Raw genomic sequence first — 9,717 nt, forward strand, 5'->3', positions numbered from 1 at the left:
CATACAAGGTCATTAGAATGGTTCATCTTGACTAGTCCTCAGAGTTAATAAGACATGGGTGAGTATGGTAGAGGGCCAATGTTGCCTCCATTTTACTTCACTATCACATATTTCCCATGAAATGAAATGTTCGTGTTTTATTAATTTCATTGCTGTAAACAGTTACTAAAAAGTATATTGTGAAAGGGGTTGGAAGTAGGATACAAACTTCCAGCCACAGATATCCAGACTGGTTTTCAATGGTTTTAGTCCTTTCAACAGGCAGAGATGAGAATGTTCCCCTGTGTTCTTTAACAGTTTACTTTAATATAAATGCTCCTATCCAGACCACAAAACCATTCTTAATTTCAGTTTTCTAACATGGGTGAATCTGTTGAAGTGGGGGTGGAAAGTGAAAAATGATTTAGAGCTCATTGTGAACCAGTATTTACATAGTAAAATCCCCTGTACAGGGGTGGTCCCTATCTCCATGTATAGTGACATACCAGGTTACTCCTTATGTGTCATTTGGAAACACCAGATATGCTCCATTCCTTACATCCCATAAGGTCTATGCCCTTCTCTTCCATTAGTTCCACAAGCATGCTGGGGTATCATCTCTGGTGATCTTGCCCTCCACAATTACGTAACCTTAAAGAGCAAAAACCTGCCACCTCTTGGCCCAGTATAGTAAGGCAGCATCAACTGGGTCAAATTCATAGACACTTCTGACAGAGTGGCCATGAAGGAACAATGACGTACATAGTGGGCCACTTGCACATGTAATCTTATCAATCTAAATTGATATAGCAATTTTAATTAATGCACATAAATACTACTTTATTTACTCTGTGATCTATTTGTGTCTATTTTCCTTCCATCACTACAAACTGCTATTTAAGGCTAGTTATATTAGCATTTGGTAAAGGATATATTCTGTCATACCTGTGGTCATACATTTAGTTTATCTAGGCTGCTGTCTGTTCCCATGGAGACATATAGTGGTTAATATAGAAGTTTGAGGTTTCAACTAAATAAAATATTTACCCCAAAATGGTTTAGGTTTTGCTCTATTTAGACCTCAGAGCATTATGAAATCAGAATATATAGACTATTTAAGCCTGTCATTACACCTCAGGCTGTAAACTACAAAAACTGCATATACAAGCCTCCTCCTTTGTACATCACAAGATTAAAGTGCAACATTAAATTGGCATTTTGGATATTACACTTGTGAATATGACAGAGAAATTCTCCACGTGGGCTCTCATAACAATATTGACATGCTAAATATAAAAGCAGATGATCAGCGTAATACTAGCGACACCTTCATCTGGACAGACACCCTCTGCCTCACACACATACACATGCACAGGGGGAGAGTAGGCTACACTGCAGAGGGTGTGAGAGTGACTAGGAGTGATGTGTCAGCAGCACTGCACGCACCGTCTCTATTCTTAACACACTGACGCCACGCACAGCGTCAGCACGCACACAGCATCACTCCTCCTCCGCTTGGCTCGTCGTCCTCCTCCTCCCTCCCTCCCTCAGTCTCATGTCTCTCTCGTGAGCATGCTGTCTCTCTCTCTCTCTCCAGCTCTGCTGCTCTCTTTAGTCACAGAGTGTCTCATAATCATCCTCCCTTCACCCCCTTTCACACACGTACCTCCGGAAGATCCTACTGTATGTTGGCAAATGATGCTGCAATTCTTCTAGTTACCACATCTCTCAGGGGCTGATGGTAGGACAAGGTCAATAATCACACACACATATTAGAGGTCAGCAACATAAAACCATTCACTTATGTGTTCCCTAGATGATGCTACATGGCCTAGGTCTTACAAAATGAACATTTTGTTTTATGTTGTCAACTAGGAGAGAAGAGCCAAGACATCCACATGATTCATTTAAAAAGACCTTGATTCTAACACTGTGGCTGCAACCAGGTAGTACAAATATTTTCACACATGTGTGTATGTATATGCATATGTTTGTATATTATTCTTTTTTGCCCAGTTTATTGTTCTGTATATGTGTTAAGCCAGGAATGGTGTTAAGGAGTGTGAAAATATTTGTATCTCTTTCGATCATTGGTTTATTTTTGCTCTTTGGATTTTCCCTTCCAGTGATTTATTTGTAGACCTAAAGCTATAATACTGATCAGCTGAAGATCTACACAACAGCTGATTTATCATTACACAGCTGATTCATTAAATGTAACCATACCATTACTCAGCTGTTTTACCTGGTTGCAGCCAGAGTGCTGTGTGTGTGTGTGTACCCTGTTGATATGTTCTATTTGACAACAGATGACCTTTTGCCAAAGGCTTTACCTCTGCTCGGACCCAGTGCAGTGCACCGCACCACACTCTTTCTCTGTCTTTCTAAGTTTGTTTTATGTTGTTTGTGTTTGTTTTATTGTGTTTGTATATTTGGTTATCTTCTTTTTGTGAAGTGTATGCAATTATCCAATCTGTACAGCACTTTGGTAAGCTATGGCTGTATTTAACTATAAAACTTGACCTTGGTTTACAATTTTAACCACAATTGTGACCTCATTAACAGAAGCACTGACATAATTTCAGTTAGTTTTGTCTTTTGACAAAAAAGGTTAAAAGAAGGCAACACTGTGACTTGCACAACTGGATTTAAAATGTACCACAAGTTTAGATGGGTTGGCTGATGAAGTAAAGAAGGCTCTGCTGAATAAAGGGAACAGATCTTTGACACAAATAGATCTTCGACACAAAATCATTTGACATTTAAAAAAAAAAAAAAACATGTATACATAACTTCTCTCATCGTTCAAATAAATTCTTGTCTTGTTATCATAAGGCGTAGGATTTAATAATCCCCCAAACAGAAGTAATTTTTATTCATGTACTTGTTCACAGTCTCCTTCCTCATACCAACTACGCACTCCATGGTCCCAATCGTAGGCTACTTTTGACATGCAGTGATGCAGTCTACTGCTGTAAGTCGGGGGTGGGTACAGGAATAGCATCGGTGAACAGTAGTGTGTTGGTGTAGGTGTCTGAGGAGTTGGGGGCTGTGGAAGTCATACAGCCATATGGGATCGAGCAAGAAGTCAGCCACTAAACAGATGTGGCCAATGGATGGGTGTTATGGAGGATGATATTGTACAAGTTGTGAAACAACATAATGAAAGTCATCAGAGCTGACGCGCATTACTGTATTTGTGGGAATGATCATTAAGAAATATACTGAGACATTTGTCTGTACGTGATGAATTCTTCATGTCTTTCTGTTCAGTGACAGTTCAGTTTGTGCAGGGGGGCCAGGCTGTAGTAAGGTGTTTGACGTGGGGACTCAGATATTGTCCAAACTGAATTCTTCTCATTTGATTTGCTTTAACTGTTTTGCTTAGGACCCAAACAGGTGTTGAGAGCTGTTTTGCCGTATTTTATCTTTATCACAGAATAAAACATGCTGTGGTTAACAAAGGAGTAGAGGGCAGTGGGTTTTACCATTTTTTTTTTTTCAATGACGAATTCTAATTTTTTTTGTGGCAAAATCAACATTGGGGAGTTCCAGGGCTTTTACCCCCGGAGATTTTTTTTTTACCTACAGTTTGAACTCACTCTTTTCTAGCATTTTGTGGCAAAAAGGACCACAAATATGCAGTTTGCTGTTCCTAGCTCGGTGGATATGAAGCCATGAACTTGCATAACCAATAGGCCTAGACAAATATTTTTTGGGCATCACAATTCTGATGGTGCAGTGCTTGTGGATGCACATGTATCCTCTGCTTGTATGTCAACCTCAGCCCTTAGATTTTTGTTTTAATAGCTCGCACACTCTGCTCTGGCACACTCTTTTCTTCGTGGTAGTCTGGCAGCGTTTAGTTTTGCTTCTTGCATTCTGGTCAGAGTTCACAAGTGGTTGATCTGGGTTGGTAGCCTACCTTCTTTAGAATCAAGCTTCTTCAGCCAGCGGCGCGGTGCTGTACCGCGCCAAGGGCTCAGACTAGAGTGCTGAGCCACGTTTGTTCTACCTTTGGCGTCAGCGCGCCATCATCGCAAAAAATTGACAATTTTATTATTAGTGTAGACTGTTCGTTTGGAGGGGGGCCACAAGGGGGTCAAGATCCGTGTAACAGGGGCACCTTCCCCTGTTGGCCCCTCCCAAAAACCACCTAGGATGACTACTGGATTGACTGATTAAATATGGGGTATAGGGGTCATACGGGTAGATTAATTAGGGATCAATGTATAACATTGTGGTTATGTAATCGTAGTCCTTGACTTCTCATGCATTCAACAGATCCATTTTGTTTAGTTCGGCCTGCTACATCTTCCCACAATGTTTGATGTTCAAAATAACCCGTTTTGACCCAGATCAATGGGCACAAACATATCAAACAATTACTGTATATAGAGTCTATACAGTCTACGGTATCACCACATCATTCTCTGCTCAAATGTCAAGAAAATATAGGCTACCAGGCTAGCAATTCATACTCAAGTAATTTTGAAATCTATAATTGACAGATGTGTTGCCTAGGAGCAGAGTACAGAATCCTACCAGACCACAAGGTGGCATTGTTCTCCGCAAATTTATATTTTGGCTTGCTTCTTGGGAACCACATGCGTAACATGCAATTAGAGAAGCTTACTCACATCCTGATATAGGCCGTTTCTGTAAATGTCATGCACAACAGAAAGTTAGAGCCAGAACATCACAGCATGTTATTAAAGTATTGAGTGTACATGTGTGTGTGTGCAAATATGTGTCAGAACACATGTGTCTTCTCAAATGAGGCTTTTCAGATTTGCAAGTTTACATTGTCACCTGCTGAGTAATATTGTGTGATAGCAAGAGAGATGAAGCAGGTCGGCTAGAAGTCACACAACTGAACCCTAACACATCTCTGATGTGTCTTATCACAGACTCTGAAACTACCAGACTGACCATGTCAAATACCGGTGAAAGTATGACTTACTCCAATACACACATCTCTTAGTTGCATTATCCATGTACTAACAAATTAACATAACCATCCCAACATCCTACACACTGGATCTTCAATTCATTTTCTTATGAACAGACTTCCACATTTGATCAACCTTGCCTAAAATATGTCACATAATCATAGAGGAAAAGAGCTTGTTAGGTGTGCCCAGACAATTTAGTCAAGTAATGAATGGAGGGTTTGTAAGTTGCTCTTTGATGACCAGGCTGAATTTATCCACTCATTATCCATGCATACTAACTCCGTCTTTTAGTTTCCCCTAAGTTTCACCAATATAAAGACATCCACACACATACATATCAAAGGCAATACCACACATTCAGATTTACATTTATTTAGCCTTATACGTTTTCAAGTTACTAAATGTTCTCTAGATAACGACTGTATTACAGAGGCTATCCACATCCAAACAGTCCACATACTTAAACTAGTGATGCTGCATGAACCCTGATTAACACTTGTGCCTATTTTTAAGGATCTTTTTTTTTCTGATGAATAATGGATTAACCATTGAAAAGAATCAGGAGCAGGAAGTTGAATTCATAATTGCTTTATTTATATAAAAAAAAACACATTCTTTTTTATAGTCAAAGCAGTTGGTCAAAGACTGTATACCTTTTCATGTTTTCCCTGCAATGGCATAGTCCACAGCCAGATTAAACCAGCAGTTAATGCGCTTCCTTATTTCCATATCATCATCATCATCATCATCATTGTTTATTCAGGGAGAAATTGACTGAGCACAGGGCTCTTTTGCAGCAATGCCCTGATTGAGGCCACATAGTACAGAAGAACAATACATAAACAAACCACAACAAAACGAAACAGACAAAATAAATTTAAAAAAAAAACACACCAAACAACTCAGAAATTAAGCATAAAAAATAAATAAATAAAATAACATAAAGTAAAAAAATTAAATCAGAGAATCATTCAAAACAACAGCATTGAGGCACATCCTTATTATCTAAAAGGCTCTTAAATTGGTTGACAGACAAATACTTGGTTAATTTCAACTCCACTTGAATAGTGTTCCATTTATGGGAAGCAAATAACTTAAAAGCTATTTTACCTATATTAGTTTTTGTAAGGGGGATTTCAAGGGAGATGAGGCTCTGTGACCGTGTATTATGACAGATGGATTTTAATTTTAAAAGTGACATGAGATAATTAGGCAGTTTTCCCACTAAGGCTTTATAAACAAATAAAACAGTGTTTTTCCCTCCTGTCTGCTAGAGGGGACCAACCAACATTCTTGTATAAGTTACAGTGGTGGGTCCTGAAAGCGTCTCCTGTAACAAAGCGAATAGCACTATGGTAAACAGAGTCCAGGAGTTTTAAGGTAGAGGGTGCAGCATACATGTAAACAATGTCACCATAGTCAAGAACTGACAAAATTGTTGATTGCACTATTTCCATTCGGTTTTCAAAAGTAAAACAAGATCTTATTCTATAAAGAGCACCCAGTTTAATTTTAACCTTCTTAGCTAGGTCAAGAACATGTGATTTAAATGACAGCCTATCATCTAGCCAGATACCTAGGTATTTATAGCAAGGAACTTGCTCAATATTAGTCCCAGAACGGGTGCATATCCTATGGGTGGAGGGGACATTATTTCTACCATTATTTATATCTAAGGCTTGGCACGACATTAGGCACCTCCGCAATGCACCTGTACAAACATAGTAAATCATTTTAAATGAATTTAAGAATCAAAGAAAAAATTGTGTTCGAATTATTTTAAAGATGTAGTTGCAATATACTGTTGCAGTTCAGAACTGACTTACCATCACATGAAACTTGAAAAAAGACATATAGTGCTGCACTCTCGGAGAGAACAGTACAGTGAGCAATACTAACCTGGTCGGTCGTAAGGACAAGTGCAATCTGGATTTGAGTCATCACAACATTATATCACATCGAGAGTTCTTCAGCATCCTCCCTAAAGACCTCTTAAAGGCTGGTGAAGCATCAGATTGTGCTTGAGAATCCATAGCCAGTGAGACAGGGTTCTAGGAACATCTGCTGCCTGTCCGTAAGAAAGCGCTAGACATGATGGGCCTTCCTACAGTGAGTGGAGCAGCCCTACATCCTTGTTCCTAAGAAGGACAGTGGCTTACGGTTCTGCCTGGACTTAAGGAGCGTCATGGACTGATTAAGTATGGCCTTTACCCCCAAAAATGAAGGTACTGCAGTCTCTTGGTACAAGTCTGACTGTGGTCTAAGGACACAGCCTGGCAATGTTTTGGGCCTATTTCTTTTGTTTTTAGACGAGTTTCCATTTTGCACTGTAAATATTTTTCGACCCTCTCTTTTTAAACTATCTGGCCTCATCTGTCATCTCCGTCGCTGGTTATCCCGTCACACGGACCATATAAGATTCAGTCTGCTGTTATACCTCTATGGAATGATCACAGAAGCTGCTAAGATTGACCCATTGCTACAGCTTTGGCCAATACAGATATGTATTCCGTCAGCCTTGGCAAGAATATAATAGTGACCATCGATCAAACATGCCCATCCATACTTCATAGTTGTGGCAACGGAATGCATTCCCAGCAGAGATTCCACTGGGCTTGATAAGTGGGCTTATCCCAAATGCCCATCTTATGGGGATGGGTGACGTGGGGTGCAGCAGTACAGGGTAATCGGTGGCTGACAGAGCCAGCACCACGCAACAGAGGACATCAATCGCTTAGAGTGCAAAGCGGTGCTCTTGGCTCAATGCCATTTCTTGCCAACAAGACAAGGACGTCATGTCCACATCTGCTTGGGTAAAGTGACGACAGTGCACAGTATCAACCATCGTGGAACACAACCCCTGACAACGCTACGCTTGACACGCTCTCTGATCAAATGAGCACTCTCCAGGTTATTCTCACCACCAACAGTTAATCTGCCAAATGTACTCCATGGCAAACTCTCTGTAGAAGCAGTGATAACCTGAGGGAGTGGCAACTAATCCCAAGTCCACTCACTGATATCTGTTATTCCCTCACAGCAAAGGGCGAATGCCTCTACTAACTTGTTGGTAAGAAGTATTTCCAACAATGACCTTCAAAATGAAGATCAAGATAATGACCTCCTGATAACCCAAATCATTAGAAATATAGATTTCCAGTGTGCTTTTCAGTGCGGTGTAGTCAGTTACAAAAGACTGAAAAAATGTACATACAATTCCTATTAGGTTTATATAGTATTATACTATCCCGTTTCAAATATACTAGATGCCAACACTGAACTACCAAATGCATTTAGACCTACATAACAGATCAAAACAAGGAAGTGGATATCTGAAAAATATCTCCCCACATGAATTTTGCAACTGATATTACTGGTTATACATATATACATATATTGTGCATATAAATTCACAGAGCAAAAATAGAGCATGTTCCAAGAAAAGGTAGTCTAAACATGTGTAAATGTCTGCGAGATTGGGACTCATTACTCTCCCCCTGCAGATCAGTCAGGTCAGCACACGTTGGGACTGCTACGTAAAGTGGGGGCGGGTGCGTAAGCGGAGGCTGGGGGTCAAATAACAATAACAATATTTTAAAAAGAAGACATTAGCTACTATCAAATATGTAACCATGTATTACAGTTAACATTAGTGGTTTTCAAACCATTAAAAATAATATGATAAAACAGAGTAAAGTACTCACCAGTCATTGCTTGTAAACCACCTTAGAGTGGTAGGCCTCAAAGCGTTGTCTGGGCATGTCTTGGACAAAAATAAGACACTGCTCCCTCCTCCTTCTACTGCTGCTTCAATCACTTAACATTTACCTGAAAGATCAGTTTTGACAGGTTCTGTGCCTAGATGTGTTACCCACTACACGTTTGGACACCTAAGCTGTGTCAGAAGAACTTAAATGTTGGCGAAGGTTTGCTTCGTTCTCTGCCCAACTGTAGGGATGTTCAGTGACCCTCCTTTTCCTGCTCTAGTTTTAATTTATTTTTTGTGATTTGAGATGCACGTGATGAAAATCTTGTCATATGATGGCAAATCTACGTGCAATTAACTATAACTATTTTATCGGAGAAAACTATTTTAATATACTTTCCTTCTGAATTTCAAATGTTATACAACCTGCAACCTACAACCTGTGGCAGCTAAATGGAAAGGTTTTGTCTCACTTTGCATGCGAATCTTTCTTTTCGGGGGGAACATACACGTAACAAAATAACCAACGAGACAGGCACATGTTTGCATCGTAAGGTACATAACATACAGCATGTGTTGCTAGGCGCTATCGACATTGAAACCTCCCAAAACATAAACAATGCCTAGCAGAAATATGACCTACTTAATTGTATTGCTGTATAACTGTGGTATAAGTATTGTTTCACTTGAAAGGAGAAGGGACAAGTTTGACGATGGGACAATAACTGCACCAACACCACCCACAAGTTATATTTGGGCCAAAACGTAGCGATACATGTATTCAAGGTAAACGCTAGTAACATAACGAAAACTTTCATAGCTTGATAATCGTCGTAGCGATAACATTACATCAGAAAATATCAAAGAAATGTCCAATAATCAAATGCGGGCTCCTGCAGTCAACAGGTGATAGTCAGTGTTACAAAACAACTAGCGTTAGCTAACTGTTACTGTTGTAGCATAGCGTCGAATATTTTAGCTGAACACTAGCTAACGCCTACATCATCCCTGATAGCATACTTAGCCAAAGCTATCCGCTGACTTAGCTCGCTAGCTAACGTGAGTTAACTGTTAACA

Source organism: Clupea harengus, unplaced genomic scaffold, assembly GCF_900700415.2.
Source record: "Clupea harengus unplaced genomic scaffold, Ch_v2.0.2, whole genome shotgun sequence".
In the NCBI taxonomy this organism is placed as follows: Eukaryota; Metazoa; Chordata; class Actinopteri; order Clupeiformes; family Clupeidae; genus Clupea; species Clupea harengus.